Genomic DNA, 21,466 nt, shown 5'->3' on the forward strand with positions numbered 1-21,466 from the left:
ATCGCATTTTCTCGGCGAGCTGAGCGCTTTTTCTGAATTGTGCCGCTCCCGTCACTCTGGTTAGGTTGGCATCGAAAAAAACGCTCTCGGGTGCTTTAGAGTGCCGAGTTTATCACTGCGCATGAAGAAATGACCACCTCCAACGTTTGGTTTATGTTTTATAAGCATTTTTAATTTTATTGCTTAAATCGCATTTTCTCGGCGAGCTGAGCGCTTTTTCTGAATTGTGCCGCTCACGTCACTCTGGTTAGGTTGGCATCGAAAAAAACGCTCTCGGGTGCTTTAGAGTGCCGAGTTATTCACTGCGCATGAAGAAATGACCACCTCCAACGTTTGGTTTATGATTTATAAGCATTTTTAATTTTATTGCTTAAATCGCATTTTCTCGGCGAGCTGAGCACTTTTTCTGAATTGTGCCGCTCCCGTCACTCTGGTTAGGTTGGCATCGAAAAAAACGCTCACGGGTGCTTTAGAGTGCCGAGTTTATCACTGCGCATGAAGAAATGACCACCTCCAACGTTTGGTTTATGTTTTATAAGCATTTTTAATTTTTTTGCTTAAATCGCATTTTCTCGGCGAGCTGAGCACTTTTTCTGAATTGTGCCGCTCCCGTCACTCTGGTTAGGTTGGCATCGAAAAAAACGCTCTCGGGTGCTTTAGAGTGCCGAGTTTATCACTGCGCATGAAGAAATGACCACCTCCAACGTTTGGTTTATGTTTTATAAGCATTTTTAATTTTATTGCTTAAATCGCATTTTCTCGGAGAGCTGAGCGCTTTTTCTGAATTGTGCCGCTCCCGTCACTCTGGTTAGGTTGGCATCGAAAAAAACGCTCTCAGGTGCTTTAGAGTGCCGAGTTTATCACTGCGCATGAAGAAATGACCACCTCCAACGTTTGGTTTATGTTTTATAAGCATTTTTAATTTTATTGCTTAAATCGCATTTTATCGGCGAGCTGAGCACTTTTTCTGAATTGTGCCGCTCCCGTCACTCTGGTTAGGTTGGCATCGAAAAAAACGCTCTCGGGTGCTTTAGAGTGCCGAGTTTATCACTGCGCATGAAGAAATGACCACCTCCAACGTTTGGTTTATGTTTTATAAGCATTTTTAATTTTATTGCTTAAATCGCATTTTCTCGGCGAGCTGAGCACTTTTTCTGAATTGTGCCGCTCCCGTCACTCTGGTTAGGTTGGCATCGAAAAAAACGCTCTCGGGTGCTTTAGAGTGCCGAGTTATTCACTGCGCATGAAGAAATGACCACCTCCAACGTTTGGTTTATGTTTTATAAGCATTTTTAATTTTATTGCTTAAATCGCATTTTCTCGGCGAGCTGAGCACTTTTTCTGAATTGTGCCGCTCCCGTCACTCTGGTTAGGTTGGCATAGAAAAAAACGCTCTCGGGTGCTTTAGAGTGCCGAGTTTATCACTGCGCATGAAGAAATGACCACCTCCAACGTTTGGTTTATGTTTTATAAGCATTTTTAATTTTATTGCTTAAATCGCATTTTCTCGGCGAGCTGAGCGCTTTTTCTGAATTGTGCCGCTCCCGTCACTCTGGTTAGGTTGGCATCGAAAAAAACGCTCTCGGGTGCTTTAGAGTGCCGAGTTTATCACTGCGCATGAAGAAATGACCACCTCCAACGTTTGGTTTATGTTTTATAAGCATTTTTAATTTTATTGCTTAAATCGCATTTTCTCGGCGAGCTGAGCGCTTTTTCTGAATTGTGCCGCTCCCGTAACTCTGGTTAGGTTGGCATCGAAAAAAACGCTCTCGGGTGCTTTAGAGTGCCGAGTTATTCACTGCGCATGAAGAAATGACCACCTCCAACGTTTGGTTTATGTTTAATAAGCATTTTTAATTTTATTGCTTGAATCGCATTTTCTCGGCGAGCTGAGCACTTTTTCTGAATTGTGCCGCTCCCGTCACTCTGGTTAGGTTGGCATCGAAAAAAACGCTCTCGGGTGCTTTAGAGTGCCGAGTTTATCACTGCGCATGAAGAAATGACCACCTCCAACGTTTGGTTTATGTTTTATAAGCATTTTTAATTTTATTGCTTAAATCGCATTTTCTCGGCGAGCTGAGCGCTTTTTCTGAATTGTGCCGCTCCCGTCACTCTGGTTAGGTTGGCATCGAAAAAAACGCTCTCGGGTGCTTTAGAGTGCCGAGTTTATCACTGCGCATGAAGAAATGACCACCTCCAACGTTTGGTTTATGTTTTATAAGCATTTTTAATTTTATTGCTTAAATCGCATTTTCTCGGCGAGCTGAGCGCTTTTTCTGAATTGTGCCGCTCCCGTAACTCTGGTTAGGTTGGCATCGAAAAAAACGCTCTCGGGTGCTTTAGAGTGCCGAGTTTATCCTTGCGCATGAAGAAATGACCACTTCCAACGTTTGGTTTATGTTTTATAAGCATTTTTAATTTTATTGCTTAAATTGCATTTTCTCGGCGAGCTGAGCACTTTTTCTGAATTGTGCCGCTCCCGTCACTCTGGTTAGGTTGGCATCGAAAAAAACGCTCTCGGGTGCTTTAGAGTGCCGAGTTTATTACTGCGCATGAAGAAATGACCACCTCCAACGTTTGTTTTATGTTTTATAAGCATTTTTAATTTTATTGCTTAAATCGCATTTTCTCGGCGAGCTGAGCACTTTTTCTGAATTGTGCCGCTCCCGTCACTCTGGTTAGGTTGGCATCGAAAAAAACGCTCTCGGGTGCTTTAGAGTGCCGAGTTTATTACTGCGCATTAAGAAATGACCACCTCCAACGTTTGGTTTATGTTTTATAAGCATTTTTAATTTTATTGCTTAAATCGCATTTTCTCGGCGAGCTGAGCACTTTTTCTGAATTGTGCCGCTCCCGTCACTCTGGTTAGGTTGGCATCGAAAAAAACGCTCTCGGGTGCTTTAGAGTGCCGAGTTTATCACTGCGCATGAAGAAATGACCACCTCCAACGTTTGGTTTATGTTTTATAAGCATTTTTAATTTTATTGCTTAAATCGCATTTTCTCGGCGAGCTGAGCGCTTTTTCTGAATTGTGCCTCTCCCGTCACTCTGGTTAGGTTGGCATCGAAAAAAAACGCTCTCGGGTGCTTTAGAGTGCCGAGTTATTCACTGCGCATGAAGAAATGACCACCTCCAACGTTTGGTTTATGTTTAATAAGCATTTTTAATTTTATTGCTTAAATCGCATTTTCTCGGCGAGCTGAGCGCTTTTTCTGAATTGTGCCGCTCTCGTCACTCTGGTTAGGTTGGCATCGAAAAAAACGCTCTCGGGTGCTTTAGAGTGCCGAGTTATTCACTGCGCATGAAGAAATGACAACCTCCAACGTTTGGTTTATGTTTAATAAGCATTTTTAATTTTATTGCTTAAATCGCATTTTCTCGGCGAGCTGAGCACTTTTTCTGAATTGTGCCGCTCCCGTCACTCTGGTTAGGTTGGCATCGAAAAAAACGCTCTCGGGTGCTTTAGAGTGCCGAGTTTATTACTGCGCATGAAGAAATGACCACCTCCAACGTTTGGTTTATGTTTAATAAGCATTTTTAATTTAAATTGCTTAAATCGCATTTTGTCGGCGAGCTGAGCACTTTTTCTGAATTCTGCCGCTCCCGTCACTCTGGTTAGGTTGGCATCGAAAAAAACGCTCTCGGGTGCTTTAGAGTGCCGAGTTTATTACTGCGCATTAAGAAATGACCACCTCCAACGTTTGGTTTATGTTTTATAAGCATTTTTAATTTTATTGCTTGAATCGCATTTTCTCGGCGAGCTGAGCGCTTTTTCTGAATTGTGCCGCTCCCGTCACTCTGGTTAGGTTGGCATCGAAAAAAACGCTCTCGGGTGCTTTAGAGTGCCGAGTTTATTACTGCGCATTAAGAAATGACCACCTCCAACGTTTGGTTTATGTTTTATAAGCATTTTTAATTTTATTGCTTAAATCGCATTTTCTCGGCGAGCTGAGCACTTTTTCTGAATTGTGCCGCTCCCGTCACTCTGGTTAGGTTGGCATCGAAAAAAACGCTCACGGGTGCTTTAGAGTGCCGAGTTTATTACTGCGCATTAAGAAATGACCACCTCCAACGTTTGGTTTATGTTTTATAAGCATTTTTAATTTTATTGCTTAAATCGCATTTTCTCGGCGAGCTGAGCACTTTTTCTGAATTGTGCCGCTCCCGTCACTCTGGTTAGGTTGGCATCGAAAAAAACGCTCTCGGGTGCTTTAGAGTGCCGAGTTATTCACTGCGCATGAAGAAATTACCACTTCCAACGTTTGGTTTATGTTTTATAAGCATTTTTAATTTTATTGCTTAAATCGCATTTTCTCGGCGAGCTGAGCACTTTTTCTGAATTGTGCCGCTCCCGTCACTCTGGTTAGGTTGGCATCGAAAAAAACGCTCTCGGGTGCTTTAGAGTGCCGAGTTTATTACTGCGCATGAAGAAATGACCACCTCCAACGTTTGGTTTATGTTTTATAAGCATTTTTTATTTTATTGCTTAAATCGCATTTTCTCGGCGAGCTGAGCACTTTTTCTGAATTGTGCCGCTCCCGTCACTCTGGTTAGGTTGGCATCGAAAAAACGCTCTCGGGTGCTTTAGAGTGCCGAGTTATTCACTGCGCATGAAGAAATGACCACCTCCAACGTTTGGTTTATGTTTTATAAGCATTTTTAATTTTATTGCTTAAATCGCATTTTCTCGGCGAGCTGAGCACTTTTTCTGAATTGTGCCGCTCCCGTCACTCTGGTTAGGTTGGCATCGAAAAAAACGCTCTCGGGTGCTTTAGAGTGCCGAGTTTATCACTGCGCATAAGAAATGACCACCTCCAACGTTTGGTTTATGTTTTATAAGCATTTTTAATTTTATTGCTTAAATCGCATTTTCTCGGCGAGCTGAGCGCTTTTTCTGAATTGTGCCGCTCCCGTCACTCTGGTTAGGTTGGCATCGAAAAAAACGCTCTCGGGTGCTTTAGAGTGCCGAGTTTATCACTGCGCATGAAGAAATGACCACCTCCAACGTTTGGTTTATGTTTTATAAGCATTTTTAAATTTATTGCTTAAATCGCATTTTCTCGGCGAGCTGAGCGCTTTTTCTGAATTGTGCCGCTCCCGTCACTCTGGTTAGGTTGGCATCGAAAAAAACGCTCTCGGGTGCTTTAGAGTGCCGAGTTATTCACTGCGCATGAAGAAATGACCACCTCCAACGTTTGGTTTATGTTTAATAAGCATTTTTAATTTTGTTGCTTAAATCGCATTTTCTCGGCGAGCTGAGCACTTTTTCTGAATTGTGCCGCTCCCGTCACTCTGGTTAGGTTGGCATCGAAAAAAACGCTCTCGGGTGCTTTAGAGTGCCGAGTTATTCACTGCGCATGAAGAAATGACCACCTCCAACGTTTGGTTTATGTTTAATAAGCATTTTTAATTTTATTGCTTGAATCGCATTTTCTCGGCGAGCTGAGCACTTTTTCTGAATTGTGCCGCTCCCGTCACTCTGGTTAGGTTGGCATCGAAAAAAACGCTCTCGGGTGCTTTAGAGTGCCGAGTTTATTACTGCGCATTAAGAAATGACCACCTCCAACGTTTGGTTTATGTTTTATAAGCATTTTTAATTTTATTGCTTAAATCGCATTTTCTCGGCGAGCTGAGCACTTTTTCTGAATTGTGCCGCTCCCGTCACTCTGGTTAGGTTGGCATCGAAAAAAACGCTCTCGGGTGCTTTAGAGTGCCGAGTTATTCACTGCGCACGAAGAAATGACCACCTCCAACGTTTGGTTAATGTTTTATAAGCATTTTTAATTTTATTGCTTAAATCGCATTTTCTCGGCGAGCTGAGCGCTTTTTCTGAATTGTGCCGCTCCCGTCACTCTGGTTAGGTTGGCATCGACAAAAACGCTCTCGGGTGCTTTAGAGTGCCGAGTTTATTACTGCGCATTAAGAAATGACCACCTCCAACGTTTGGTTTATGTTTTATAAGCATTTTTTAATTTTATTGCTTAAATCGCATTTTCTCGGCGAGCTGAGCACTTTTTCTGAATTGTGCCGCTTCCGTCACTCTGGTTAGGTTGGCATCGAAAAAAACGCTCTCGGGTGCTTTAGAGTGCCGAGTTTATTACCGCGCATTAAGAAATGACCACCTCCAACGTTTGGTTTATGTTTTATAAGCATTTTTAATTTTATTGCTTAAATCGCATTTTCTCGGCGAGCTGAGCACTTTTTCTGAATTGTGCCGCTCCCGTCACTCTGGTTAGGTTGGCATCGAAAAAAACGCTCTCGGGTGCTTTAGAGTGCCGAGTTTATCACTACGCATGAAGAAATGACCACCTCCAACGTTTGGTTTATGTTTTATAAGCATTTTTAATTTTATTGCTTAAATCGCATTTTCTCGGCGAGCTGAGCACTTTTTCTGAATTGTGCCGCTCCCGTCACTCTGGTTAGGTTGGCATCGAAAAAAACGCTCTCGGGTGCTTTAGAGTGCCGAGTTTATTACTGCGCATTAAGAAATGACCACCTCCAACGTTTGGTTTATGTTTTATAAGCATTTTTAATTTTATTGCTTAAATCGCATTTTCTCGGCGAGCTGAGCACTTTTTCTGAATTGTGCCGCTCCCGTCACTCTGGTTAGGTTGGCATCGAAAAAAACGCTCTCGGGTGCTTTAGAGTGCCGAGTTTATCACTGCGCATGAAGAAATGACCACCTCCAACGTTTGGTTTATGTTTTATAAGCATTTTTAATTTTATTGCTTAAATCGCATTTTCTCGGCGAGCTGAGCGCTTTTTCTGAATTGTGCTGCTCCCGTCACTCTGGTTAGGTTGGCATCGAAAAAAACGCTCTCGGGTGCTTTAGAGTGCCGAGTTATTCACTGCGCATGAAGAAATGACCACCTCCAATGTTTGGTTTATGTTTAATAAGCATTTTTAATTTTATTGCTTAAATCGCATTTTCTCGGCGAGCTGAGCACTTTTTCTGAATTGTGCCGCTCCCGTCACTCTGGTTAGGTTGGCATCGAAAAAAACGCTCTCGGGTGCTTTAGAGTGCCGAGTTTATTACTGCGCATTAAGAAATGACCACCTCCAACGTTTGGTTTATGTTTTATAAGCATTTTTAATTTTATTGCTTAAATCGCATTTTCTCGGCGAGCTGAGCACTTTTTCTGAATTGTGCCGCTCCCGTCACTCTGGTTAGGTTGGCATCGAAAAAAACGCTCTCGGGTGCTTTAGAGTGCCGAGTTTATTACTGCGCATTAAGAAATGACCACCTCCAACGTTTGGTTTATGTTTTATAAGCATTTTTAATTTTATTGCTTAAATCGCATTTTCTCGGCGAGCTGAGCACTTTTTCTGAATTGTGCCGCTCCCGTCACTCTGGTTAGGTTGGCATCGAAAAAAACGCTCTCGGGTGCTTTAGAGTGCCGAGTTATTCACTGCGATGAAGAAATGACCACCTCCAACGTTTGGTTTATGTTTAATAAGCATTTTTAATTTTATTGCTTGAATCGCATTTTCTCGGCGAGCTGAGCACTTTTTCTGAATTGTGCCGCTCCCGTCACTCTGGTTAGGTTGGCATCGAAAAAAACGCTCTCGGGTGCTTTAGAGTGCCGAGTTTATCACTGCGCATGAAGAAATGACCACCTCCAACGTTTGGTTTATGTTTTATAAGCATTTTTAATTTTATTGCTTAAATCGCATTTTCTCGGCGAGCTGAGCGCTTTTTCTGAATTGTGCCGCTCCCGTCACTCTGGTTAGGTTGGCATCGAAAAAAACCGCTCTCGGGTGCTTTAGAGTGCCGAGTTTATCACTGCGCATGAAGAAATGACCACCTCCAACGTTTGGTTTATGTTTTATAAGCATTTTTAATTTTATTGCTTAAATCGCATTTTCTCGGCGAGCTGAGCACTTTTTCTGAATTGTGCCGCTCCCGTCACTCTGGTTAGGTTGGCATAGAAAAAAACGCTCTCGGGTGCTTTAGAGTGCCGAGTTTATCACTGCGCATGAAGAAATGACCACCTCCAACGTTTGGTTTATGTTTTATAAGCATTTTTAATTTTATTGGTTAAATCGCATTTTCTCGGCGAGCTGAGCGCTTTTTCTGAATTGTGCCTCTCCCGTCACTCTGGTTAGGTTGGCATCGAAAAAAACGCTCTCGGGTGCTTTAGAGTGCCGAGTTATTCACTGCGCATGAAGAAATGACCACCTCCAACGTTTGGTTCGAGCTGAGCACTTTTTCTGAATTGTGCCGCTCCCGTCACTCTGGTTAGGTTGGCATCGAAAAAAACGCTCTCGGGTGCTTTAGAGTGCCGAGTTTATTACTGCGCATTAAGAAATGACCACCTCCAACGTTTGGTTTATGTTTTATAAGCATTTTTAATTTTATTGCTTAAATCGCATTTTCTCGGCGAGCTGAGCACTTTTTCTGAATTGTGCCGCTCCCGTCACTCTGGTTAGGTTGGCATCGAAAAAAACGCTCTCGGGTGCTTTAGAGTGCCGAGCTTATTACTGCGCATTAAGAAATGACCACCTCCAACGTTTGGTTTATGTTTTATAAGCATTTTTAATTTTATTGCTTAAATCGCATTTTCTCGGCGAGCTGAGCACTTTTTCTGAATTGTGCCGCTCCCGTCACTCTGGTTAGGTTGGCATCGAAAAAAACGCTATCGGGTGCTTTAGAGTGCCGAGTTATTCACTGCGCATGAAGAAATGACCACCTCCAACGTTTGGTTTATGTTTAATAAGCATTTTTAATTTTATTGCTTAAATCGCATTTTCTCGGCGAGCTGAGCACTTTTTCTGAATTGTGCCGCTCCCGTCACTCTGGTTAGGTTGGCATCGAAAAAAACGCTCTCGGGTGCTTTAGAGTGCCGAGTTTATTACTGCGCATTAAGAAATGACCACCTCCAACGTTTGGTTTATGTTTTATAAGCATTTTTAATTTTATTGCTTAAATCGCATTTTCTCGGCGAGCTGAGCACTTTTTCTGAATTGTGCCGCTCCCGTCACTCTGGTTAGGTTGGCATCGAAAAAAACGCTCTCGGGTGCTTTAGAGTGCCGAGTTTATTACTGCGCATTAAGAAATGACCACCTCCAACGTTTGGTTTATGTTTTATAAGCATTTTTAATTTTATTGCTTAAATCGCATTTTCTCGGCGAGCTGAGCACTTTTTCTGAATTGTGCCGCTCCCGTCACTCTGGTTATGTTGGCATCGAAAAAAACGCTCTCGGGTGCTTTAGAGTGCCGAGTTATTCACTGCGATGAAGAAATGACCACCTCCAACGTTTGGTTTATGTTTAATAAGCATTTTTAATTTTATTGCTTGAATCGCATTTTCTCGGCGAGCTGAGCACTTTTTCTGAATTGTGCCGCTCCCGTCACTCTGGTTAGGTTGGCATCGAAAAAAACGCTCTCGGGTGCTTTAGAGTGCCGAGTTTATCACTGCGCATGAAGAAATGACCACCTCCAACGTTTGGTTTATGTTTTATAAGCATTTTTAATTTTATTGCTTAAATCGCATTTTCTCGGCGAGCTGAGCGCTTTTTCTGAATTGTGCCGCTCCCGTCACTCTGGTTAGGTTGGCATCGAAAAAAAACGCTCTCGGGTGCTTTAGAGTGCCGAGTTTATCACTGCGCATGAAGAAATGACCACCTCCAACGTTTGGTTTATGTTTTATAAGCATTTTTAATTTTATTGCTTAAATCGCATTTTCTCGGCGAGCTGAGCACTTTTTCTGAATTGTGCCGCTCCCGTCACTCTGGTTAGGTTGGCATCGAAAAAAACGCTCTCGGGTGCTTTAGAGTGCCGAGTTTATCACTGCGCATGAAGAAATGACCACCTCCAACGTTTGGTTTATGTTTTATAAGCATTTTTAATTTTATTGGTTAAATCGCATTTTCTCGGCGAGCTGAGCGCTTTTTCTGAATTGTGCCTCTCCCGTCACTCTGGTTAGGTTGGCATCGAAAAAAACGCTCTCGGGTGCTTTAGAGTGCCGAGTTATTCACTGCGCATGAAGAAATGACCACCTCCAACGTTTGGTTCGAGCTGAGCACTTTTTCTGAATTGTGCCGCTCCCGTCACTCTGGTTAGGTTGGCATCGAAAAAAACGCTCTCGGGTGCTTTAGAGTGCCGAGTTTATTACTGCGCATTAAGAAATGACCACCTCCAACGTTTGGTTTATGTTTTATAAGCATTTTTAATTTTATTGCTTAAATCGCATTTTCTCGGCGAGCTGAGCACTTTTTCTGAATTGTGCCGCTCCCGTCACTCTGGTTATGTTGGCATCGAAAAAAACGCTCTCGGGTGCTTTAGAGTGCCGAGTTTATCACTGCGCATGAAGAAATGACCACCTCCAACGTTTGGTTTATGTTTTATAAGCATTTTTAATTTTATTGCTTAAATCGCATTTTCTCGGCGAGCTGAGCACTTTTTCTGAATTGTGCCGCTCCCATCACTCTGGTTAGGTTGGCATCGAAAAAAACGCTCTCGGGTGCTTTAGAGTGCCGAGTTTATTACTGCGCATTAAGAAATGACCACCTCCAACGTTTGGTTTATGTTTTATAAGCATTTTTAATTTTATTGCTTAAATCGCATTTTCTCGGCGAGCTGAGCACTTTTTCTGAATTGTGCCGCTCCCGTCACTCTGGTTAGGTTGGCATCGAAAAAAACGCTCTCGGGTGCTTTAGAGTGCCGAGTTATTCACTGCGCATGAAGAAATGACCACCTCCAACGTTTGGTTTATGTTTAATAAGCATTTTTAATTTTATTGCTTGAATCGCATTTTCTCGGCGAGCTGAGCACTTTTTCTGAATTGTGCGCTCCCGTCACTCTGGTTAGGTTGGCATCGAAAAAAACGCTCTCGTGTGCTTTAGAGTGCCGAGTTTATCACTGCGCATGAAGAAATGACCACCTCCAACGTTTGGTTTATGTTTTATAAGCATTTTTAATTTTATTGCTTAAATCGCATTTTCTCGGCGAGCTGAGCGCTTTTTCTGAATTGTGCCGCTCCCGTCACTCTGGTTAGGTTGGCATCGAAAAAAACGCTCTCGGGTGCTTTAGAGTGCCGTGTTTATCACTGCGCATGAAGAAATGACCACCTCCAACGTTTGGTTTATGTTTTATAAGCATTTTTAATTTTATTGCTTAAATCGCATTTTCTCGGCGAGCTGAGCACTTTTTCTGAATTGTGCCGCTCCCGTCACTCTGGTTAGGTTGGCATCGAAAAAAACGCTCTCGGGTGCTTTAGAGTGCCGAGTTTATCACTGCGCATGAAGAAATGACCACCTCCAACGTTTGGTTTATGTTTTATAAGCATTTTTAATTTTATTGCTTAAATCGCATTTTCTCGGCGAGCTGAGCGCTTTTTCTGAATTGTGCCTCTCCCGTCACTCTGGTTAGGTTGGCATCGAAAAGAACGCTCTCGGATGCTTTAGAGTGCCGAGTTATTCACTGCGCATGAAGAAATGACCACCTCCAACGTTTGGTTTATGTTTAATAAGCATTTTTAATTTAAATTGCTTAAATCGCATTTTGTCGGCGAGCTGAGCACTTTTTCTGAATTCTGCCGCTCCCGTCACTCTGGTTAGGTTGGCATCGAAAAAAACGCTCTCGGGTGCTTTAGAGTGCCGAGTTTATTACTGCGCATTAAGAAATGACCACCTCCAACGTTTGGTTTATGTTTTATAAGCATTTTTAATTTTATTGCTTAAATCGCATTTTCTCGGCGAGCTGAGCGCTTTTTCTGAATTGTGCCGCTCCCGTCACTCTGGTTAGGTTGGCATCGAAAAAAACGCTCTCGGGTGCTTTAGAGTGCCGAGTTTATTACTGCGCATTAAGAAATGACCACCTCCAACGTTTGGTTTATGTTTTATAAGCATTTTTAATTTTATTGCTTAAATCGCATTTTCTCGGCGAGCTGAGCACTTTTTCTGAATTGTGCCGCTCCCGTCACTCTGGTTAGGTTGGCATCGAAAAAAACGCTCACGGGTGCTTTAGAGTGCCGAGTTTATTACTGCGCATTAAGAAATGACCACCTCCAACGTTTGGTTTATGTTTTATAAGCATTTTTAATTTTATTGCTTAAATCGCATTTTCTCGGCGAGCTGAGCACTTTTTCTGAATTGTGCCGCTCCCGTCACTCTGGTTAGGTTGGCATCGAAAAAAACGCTCTCGGGTGCTTTAGAGTGCCGAGTTATTCACTGCGCATGAAGAAATGACCACTTCCAACGTTTGGTTTATGTTTTATAAGCATTTTTAATTTTATTGCTTAAATCGCATTTTCTCGGCGAGCTGAGCACTTTTTCTGAATTGTGCCGCTCCCGTCACTCTGGTTAGGTTGGCATCGAAAAAAACGCTCTCGGGTGCTTTAGAGTGCCGAGTTTATTACTGCGCATGAAGAAATGACCACCTCCAACGTTTGGTTTATGTTTTATAAGCATTTTTTATTTTATTGCTTAAATCGCATTTTCTCGGCGAGCTGAGCACTTTTTCTGAATTGTGCCGCTCCCGTCACTCTGGTTAGGTTGGCATCGAAAAAAACGCTCTCGGGTGCTTTAGAGTGCCGAGTTATTCACTGCGCATGAAGAAATGACCACCTCCAACGTTTGGTTTATGTTTTATAAGCATTTTTAATTTTATTGCTTAAATCGCATTTTCTCGGCGAGCTGAGCACTTTTTCTGAATTGTGCCGCTCCCGTCACTCTGGTTAGGTTGGCATCGAAAAAAACGCTCTCGGGTGCTTTAGAGTGCCGAGTTTATCACTGCGCATAAGAAATGACCACCTCCAACGTTTGGTTTATGTTTTATAAGCATTTTTAATTTAATTGCTTAAATCGCATTTTCTCGGCGAGCTGAGCGCTTTTTCTGAATTGTGCCGCTCCCGTCACTCTGGTTAGGTTGGCATCGAAAAAAACGCTCTCGGGTGCTTTAGAGTGCCGAGTTTATTACTGCGCATGAAGAAATGACCACCTCCAACGTTTGGTTTATGTTTTATAAGCATTTTTTATTTTATTGCTTAAATCGCATTTTCTCGGCGAGCTGAGCGCTTTTTCTGAATTGTGCCGCTCCCGTCACTCTGGTTAGGTTGGCATCGAAAAAAACGCTCTCGGGTGCTTTAGAGTGCCGAGTTATTCACTGCGCATGAAGAAATGACCACCTCCAACGTTTGGTTTATGTTTTATAAGCATTTTTAATTTTATTGCTTAAATCGCATTTTCTCGGCGAGCTGAGCACTTTTTCTGAATTGTGCCGCTCCCGTCACTCTGGTTAGGTTGGCATCGAAAAAAACGCTCTCGGGTGCTTTAGAGTGCCGAGTTTATCACTGCGCATAAGAAATGACCACCTCCAACGTTTGGTTTATGTTTTATAAGCATTTTTAATTTTATTGCTTAAATCGCATTTTCTCGGCGAGCTGAGCGCTTTTTCTGAATTGTGCCGCTCCCGTCACTCTGGTTAGGTTGGCATCGAAAAAAACGCTCTCGGGTGCTTTAGAGTGCCGAGTTATTCACTGCGCATGAAGAAATGACCACCTCCAACGTTTGGTTTATGTTTAATAAGCATTTTTAATTTTATTGCTTAAATCGCATTTTCTCGGCGAGCTGAGCGCTTTTTCTGAATTGTGCCGCTCCCGTCACTCTGGTTAGGTTGGCATCGAAAAAAACGCTCTCGGGTGCTTTAGAGTGCCGAGTTATTCACTGCGCATGAAGAAATGACCACCTCCAACGTTTGGTTTATGTTTAATAAGCATTTTTAATTTTATTGCTTAAATCGCATTTTCTCGGCGAGCTGAGCACTTTTTCTGAATTGTGCCGCTCCCGTCACTCTGGTTAGGTTGGCATCGAAAAAAACGCTGTCGGGTGCTTTAGAGTGCCGAGTTTATTACTGCGCATTAAGAAATGACCACCTCCAACGTTTGGTTTATGTTTTATAAGCATTTTTAATTTTATTGCTTAAATCGCATTTTCTCGGCGAGCTGAGCGCTTTTTCTGAATTGTGCCGCTCCCGTCACTCTGGTTAGGTTGGCATCGAAAAAAACGCTCTCGGGTGCTTTAGAGTGCCGAGTTATTCACTGCGCACGAAGAAATGACCACCTCCAACGTTTGGTTTATGTTTTATAAGCATTTTTAATTTTATTGCTTAAATCGCATTTTCTCGGCGAGCTGAGCGCTTTTTCTGAATTGTGCCGCTCCCGTCACTCTGGTTAGGTTGGCATCGAAAAAAACGCTCTCGGGTGCTTTAGAGTGCCGAGTTTATCACTGCGCATTAAGAAATGACCACCTCCAACGTTTGGTTTATGTTTTATAAGCATTTTTAATTTTATTGCTTAAATCGCATTTTCTCGGCGAGCTGAGCACTTTTTCTGAATTGTCCCGCTCCCGTCACTCTGGTTAGGTTGGCATCGAAAAAAACGCTCTCGGGTGCTTTAGAGTGCCGAGTTTATTACTGCGCATTAAGAAATGACCACCTCCAACGTTTGGTTTATGTTTTATAAGCATTTTTAATTTTATTGCTTAAATCGCATTTTCTCGGCGAGCTGAGCACTTTTTCTGAATTGTGCCGCTCCCGTCACTCTGGTTAGGTTGGCATAAAAAAAAACGCTCTCGGGTGCTTTAGAGTGCCGAGTTTATCACTGCGCATGAAGAAATGACCACCTCCAACGTTTGGTTTATGTTTTATAAGCATTTTTAATTTTATTGTTTAAATCGCATTTTCTCGGCGAGCTGAGCGCTTTTTCTGAATTGTGCCGCTCCCGTCACTCTGGTTAGGTTGGCATCGAAAAAAACGCTCTCGGGTGCTTTAGAGTGCCGAGTTTATTACTGCGCATTAATAAATGACCACCTCCAACGTTTGGTTTATGTTTTATAAGCATTTTTAATTTTATTGCTTAAATCGCATTTTCTCGGCGAGCTGAGCACTTTTTCTGAATTGTGCCGCTCCCGTCACTCTGGTTAGGTTGGCATCGAAAAAAACGCTCTCGGGTGCTTTAGAGTGCCGAGTTTATCACTGCGCATGAAGAAATGACCACCTCCAACGTTTGGTTTATGTTTTATAAGCATTTTTAATTTTATTGCTTAAATCGCATTTTCTCGGCGAGCTGAGCGCTTTTTCTGAATGGTGCCGCTCCCGTCACTCTGGTTAGGTTGGCATCGAAAAAAATGCTCTCGGGTGCTTTAGAGTGCCGAGTTTATTACTGTGCATTAAGAAATGACCACCTCCAACGTTTGGTTTATGTTTTATAAGCATTTTTAATTTTATTGCTTAAATCGCATTTTCTCGGCGAGCTGAGCGCTTTTTCTGAATTGTGCCGCTCCCGTCACTCTGGTTAGGTTGGCATCGAAAAAAACGCTATCGGGTGCTTTAGAGTGCCGAGTTATTCACTGCGCATGAAGAAATGACCACCTCCAACGTTTGGTTTATGTTTAATAAGCATTTTTAATTTTATTGCTTAAATCGCATTTTCTCGGCGAGCTGAGCACTTTTTCTGAATTGTGCCGCTCCCGTCACTCTGGTTAGGTTGGCATCGAAAAAAACGCTCTCGGGTGCTTTAGAGTGCCGAGTTTATTACTGCGCATTAAGAAATGACCACCTCCAACGTTTGGTTTATGTTTTATAAGCATTTTTAATTTTATTGCTTAAATCGCATTTTCTCGGCGAGCTGAGCACTTTTTCTGAATTGTGCCGCTCCCGTCACTCTGGTTAGGTTGGCATCGAAAAAAACGCTCTCGGGTGCTTTAGAGTGCCGAGTTATTCACTGCGATGAAGAAATGACCACCTCCAACGTTTGGTTTATGTTTAATAAGCATTTTTAATTTTATTGCTTGAATCGCATTTTCTCGGCGAGCTGAGCACTTTTTCTGAATTGTGCCGCTCCCGTCACTCTGGTTAGGTTGGCATCGAAAAAAACGCTCTCGGGTGCTTTAGAGTGCCGAGTTTATCACTGCGCATGAAGAAATGACCACCTCCAACGTTTGGTTTATGTTTTATAAGCATTAAATCGCATTTTCTCGGCGAGCTGAGCGCTTTTTCTGAATTGTGCCGCTCCCGTCACTCTGGTTAGGTTGGCATCGAAAAAAACGCTCTCGGGTGCTTTAGAGTGCCGAGTTTATCACTGCGCATGAAGAAATGACCACCTCCAACGTTTGGTTTATGTTTTATAAGCATTTTTAATTTTATTGCTCAAATCGCATTTTCTCGGCGAGCTGAGCACTTTTTCTGAATTGTGCCGCTCCCGTCACTCTGGTTAGGTTGGCATCGAAAAAAACGCTCTCGGGTGCTTTAGAGTGCCGAGTTTATCACTGCGCATGAAGAAATGACCACCTCCAACGTTTGGTTTATGTTTTATAAGCATTTTTAATTTTATTGCTTAAATCGCATTTTCTCGGCGAGCTGAGCGCTTTTTATGAATTGTGCCTCTCCCGTCACTCTGGTTAGGTTGGCATCGAAAAAAACGCTCTCGGGTGCTTTAGAGTGCCGAGTTATTCACTGCGCATGAAGAAATGACCACTTCCAACGTTTGGTTTATGTTTTATAAGCAATTTTAATTTTATTGCTTAAATCGCATTTTCTCGGCGAGCTGAGCACTTTTTCTGAATTGTGCCGCTCCGTCACTCTGGTTAGGTTGGCATCGAAAAAAACGCTCTCGGGTGCTTTAGAGTGCCGAGTTTATTACTGCGCATTAAGAAATGACCACCTCCAACGTTTGGTTTATGTTTTATAAGCATTTTTAATTTTATTGCTTAAATCGCATTTTCTCGGCGAGCTGAGCACTTTTTCTGAATTGTGCCGCTCCCGTCACTCTGGTTAGGTTGGCATCGAAAAAAAACGCTCTCGGGTGCTTTAGAGTGCCGAGTTATTCACTGCGCATGAAGAAATGACCACCTCCAACGTTTGGTTTATGTTTTATAAGCATTTTTAATTTTATTGCTTAAATCGCATTTTCTCGGCGAGCTGAGCACTTTTTCTGAATTGTGCCGCTCCCGTCACTCTGGTTAGGTTGGCATCGAAAAAAACGCTCTCGGGTGCTTTAGAGTGCCGAGTTTATCACTGCGCATGAAGAAATGACCACCTCCAACGTTTGGTTTATGTTTTATAAGCATTTTTAATTTTATTGCTTAAATCGCATTTTCTCGGCGAGCTGAGCGCTTTTTCTGAATTGTGCCGCTCCCGTCACTCTGGTTAGGTTGGCATCGAAAAAAACGCTCTCGGGTGCTTTAGAGTGCCGAGTTATTCACTGCGCATGAAGAAATGACCACCTCCAACGTTTGGTTTATGTTTAATAAGCATTTTTAATTTTATTGCTTAAATCGCATTTTCTCGGCGAGCTGAGCACTTTTTCTGAATTGTGCCGCTCCCGTCACTCTGGTTAGGTTGGCATCGAAAAAAACGCTCTCGGGTGCTTTAGAGTGCCGAGTTTATTACTGCGCATTAAGAAATGACCACCTCCAACGTTTGGTTTATGTTTTATAAGCATTTTTAATTTTATTGCTTAAATCGCATTTTCTCGGCGAGCTGAGCACTTTTTCTGAATTGTGCCGCTCCCGTCACTCTGGTTAGGTTGGCATCGAAAAAAACGCTCTCGGGTGCTTTAGAGTGCCGAGTTATTCACTGCGCACGAAGAAATGACCACCTCCAACGTTTGGTTTATGTTTTATAAGCATTTTTAATTTTATTGCTTAAATCGCATTTTCTCGGCGAGCTGAGCGCTTTTTCTGAATTGTGCCGCTCCCGTCACTCTGGTTAGGTTGGCATCGAAAAAAACGCTCTCGGGTGCTTTAGAGTGCCGAGTTTATTACTGCGCATTAAGAAATGACCACCTCCAACGTTTGGTTTATGTTTTATAAGCATTTTTAATTTTATTGCTTAAATCGCATTTTCTCGGCGAGCTGAGCACTTTTTCTGAATTGTGCCGCTCCCGTCACTCTGGTTAGGTTGGCATCGAAAAAAACGCTCTCGGGTGCTTTAGAGTGCCGAGTTTATTACTGCGCATTAAGAAATGACTACCTCCAACGTTTGGTTTATGTTTTATAAGCATTTTTAATTTTATTGCTTAAATCGCATTTTCTCGGCGAGCTGAGCACTTTTTCTGAATTGTGCCGCTCCCGTCACTCTGGTTAGGTTGGCATCGAAAAAAACGCTCTCGGGTGCTTTAGAGTGCCGAGTTTATCACTGCGCATGAAGAAATGACCACCTCCAACGTTTGGTTTATGTTTTATAAGCATTTTTAAATTTATTGCTTAAATCGCATTTTCTCGGCGAGCTGAGCGCTTTTTCTGAATTGTGCCGCTCCCGTCACTCTGGTTAGGTTGGCATCGAAAAAAACGCTCTCGGGTGCTTTAGACTGCCGAGTTATTCACTGCGCATGAAGAAATGACCACCTCCAACGTTTGGTTTATGTTTAATAAGCATTTTTAATTTTATTGCTTAAATCGCATTTTCTCGGCGAGCTGAGCACTTTTTCTGAATTGTGCCGCTCCCGTCACTCTGGTTAGGTTGGCATCGAAAAAAACGCTCTCGGGTGCTTTAGAGTGCCGAGTTATTCACTGCGCATGAAGAAATGACCACCTCCAACGTTTGGTTTATGTTTAATAAGCATTTTTAATTTTATTGCTTAAATCGCATTTTCTCGGCGAGCTGAGCACTTTTTCTGAATTGTGCCGCTCCCGTCACTCTGGTTAGGTTGGCATCGAAAAAAACGCTCTCGGGTGCTTTAGAGTGCCGAGTTTATTACTGCGCATTAAGAAATGACCACCTCCAACGTTTGGTTTATGTTTTATAAGCATTTTTAATTTTATTGCTTAAATCGCATTTTCTCGGCGAGCTGAGCACTTTTTCTGAATTGTGCCGCTCCCGTCACTCTGGTTAGGTTGGCATCGAAAAAAACGCTCTCGGGTGCTTTAGAGTGCCGAGTTTATTACTGCGCATTAAGAAATGACCACCTCCAACGTTTGGTTTATGTTTTATAAGCATTTTTAATTTTATTGCTTAAATCGCATTTTCTCGGCGAGCTGAGCACTTTTTCTGAATTGTGCCGCTCCCGTCACTCTGGTTAGGTTGGCATCGAAAAAAACGCTCTCGGGTGCTTTAGAGTGCCGAGTTATTCACTGCGCACGAAGAAATGACCACCTCCAACGTTTGGTTTATGTTTTATAAGCATTTTTAATTTTATTGCTTAAATCGCATTTTCTCGGCGAGCTGAGCGCTTTTTCTGAATTGTGCCGCTCCCGTCACTCTGGTTAGGTTGGCATCGAAAAAAACGCTCTCGGGTGCTTTAGAGTGCCGAGTTTATTACTGCGCATTAAGAAATGACCACCTCCAACGTTTGGTTTATGTTTTATAAGCATTTTTAATTTTATTGCTTAAATCGCATTTTCTCGGCGAGCTGAGCACTTTTTCTGAATTGTGCCGCTCCCGTCACTCTGGTTAGGTTGGCATCGAAAAAAACGCTCTCGGGTGCTTTAGAGTGCCGAGTTTATTACTGCGCATTAAGAAATGACTACCTCCAACGTTTGGTTTATGTTTTATAAGCATTTTTAATTTTATTGCTTAAATCGCATTTTCTCGGCGAGCTGAGCACTTTTTCTGAATTGTGCCGCTCCCGTCACTCTGGTTAGGTTGGCATCGAAAAAAACGCTCTCGGGTGCTTTAGAGTGCCGAGTTTATCACTGCGCATGAAGAAATGACCACCTCCAACGTTTGGTTTATGTTTTATAAGCATTTTTAAATTTATTGCTTAAATCGCATTTTCTCGGCGAGCTGAGCGCTTTTTCTGAATTGTGCCGCTCCCGTCACTCTGGTTAGGTTGGCATCGAAAAAAACGCTCTCGGGTGCTTTAGACTGCCGAGTTATTCACTGCGCATGAAGAAATGACCACCTCCAACGTTTGGTTTATGTTTAATAAGCATTTTTTATTTTATTGCTTAAATCGCATTTTCTCGGCGAGCTGAGCACTTTTTCTGAATTGTGCCGCTCCCGTCACTCTGGTTAGGTTGGCATCGAAAAAAACGCTCTCGGGTGCTTTAGAGTGCCGAGTTATTCACTGCGCATGAAGAAATGACCACCTCCAACGTTTGGTTTATGTTTTATAAGCATTTTTAATTTTATTGCTTAAATCGCATTTTCTCGGCGAGCTGAGCACTTTTTCTGAATTGTGCCGCTCCCGTCACTCTGGTTAGGTTGGCATCGAAAAAAACGCTCTCGGGTGCTTTAGAGTGCCGAGTTTATCACTGCGCATAAGAAATGACCACCTCCAACGTTTGGTTTATGTTTTATAAGCATTTTTAATTTAATTGCTTAAATCGCATTTTCTCGGCGAGCTGAGCGCTTTTTCTGAATTGTGCCGCTCCCGTCACTCTGGTTAGGTTGGCATCGAAAAAAACGCTCTCGGGTGCTTTAGAGTGCCGAGTTTATTACTGCGCATGAAGAAATGACCACCTCCAACGTTTGGTTTATGTTTTATAAGCATTTTTTATTTTATTGCTTAAATCGCATTTTCTCGGCGAGCTGAGCGCTTTTTCTGAATTGTGCCGCTCCCGTCACTCTGGTTAGGTTGGCATCGAAAAAAACGCTCTCGGGTGCTTTAGAGTGCCGAGTTATTCACTGCGCATGAAGAAATGACCACCTCCAACGTTTGGTTTATGTTTTATAAGCATTTTTAATTTTATTGCTTAAATCGCATTTTCTCGGCGAGCTGAGCACTTTTTCTGAATTGTGCCGCTCCCGTCACTCTGGTTAGGTTGGCATCGAAAAAAACGCTCTCGGGTGCTTTAGAGTGCCGAGTTTATCACTGCGCATAAGAAATGACCACCTCCAACGTTTGGTTTATGTTTTATAAGCATTTTTAATTTTATTGCTTAAATCGCATTTTCTCGGCGAGCTGAGCGCTTTTTCTGAATTGTGCCGCTCCCGTCACTCTGGTTAGGTTGGCATCGAAAAAAACGCTCTCGGGTGCTTTAGAGTGCCGAGTTATTCACTGCGCATGAAGAAATGACCACCTCCAACGTTTGGTTTATGTTTAATAAGCATTTTTAATTTTATTGCTTAAATCGCATTTTCTCGGCGAGCTGAGCGCTTTTTCTGAATTGTGCCGCTCCCGTCACTCTGGTTAGGTTGGCATCGAAAAAAACGCTCTCGGGTGCTTTAGAGTGCCGAGTTATTCACTGCGCATGAAGAAATGACCACCTCCAACGTTTGGTTTATGTTTAATAAGCATTTTTAATTTTATTGCTTAAATCGCATTTTCTCGGCGAGCTGAGCACTTTTTCTGAATTGTGCCGCTCCCGTCACTCTGGTTAGGTTGGCATCGAAAAAAACGCTGTCGGGTGCTTTAGAGTGCCGAGTTTATTACTGCGCATTAAGAAATGACCACCTCCAACGTTTGGTTTATGTTTTATAAGCATTTTTAATTTTATTGCTTAAATCGCATTTTCTCGGCGAGCTGAGCGCTTTTTCTGAATTGTGCCGCTCCCGTCACTCTGGTTAGGTTGGCATCGAAAAAAA

This window comes from Syngnathus typhle, unplaced genomic scaffold (genome assembly GCF_033458585.1).
Source record: "Syngnathus typhle isolate RoL2023-S1 ecotype Sweden unplaced genomic scaffold, RoL_Styp_1.0 HiC_scaffold_35, whole genome shotgun sequence".
NCBI lineage: Eukaryota > Metazoa > Chordata > Actinopteri > Syngnathiformes > Syngnathidae > Syngnathus > Syngnathus typhle.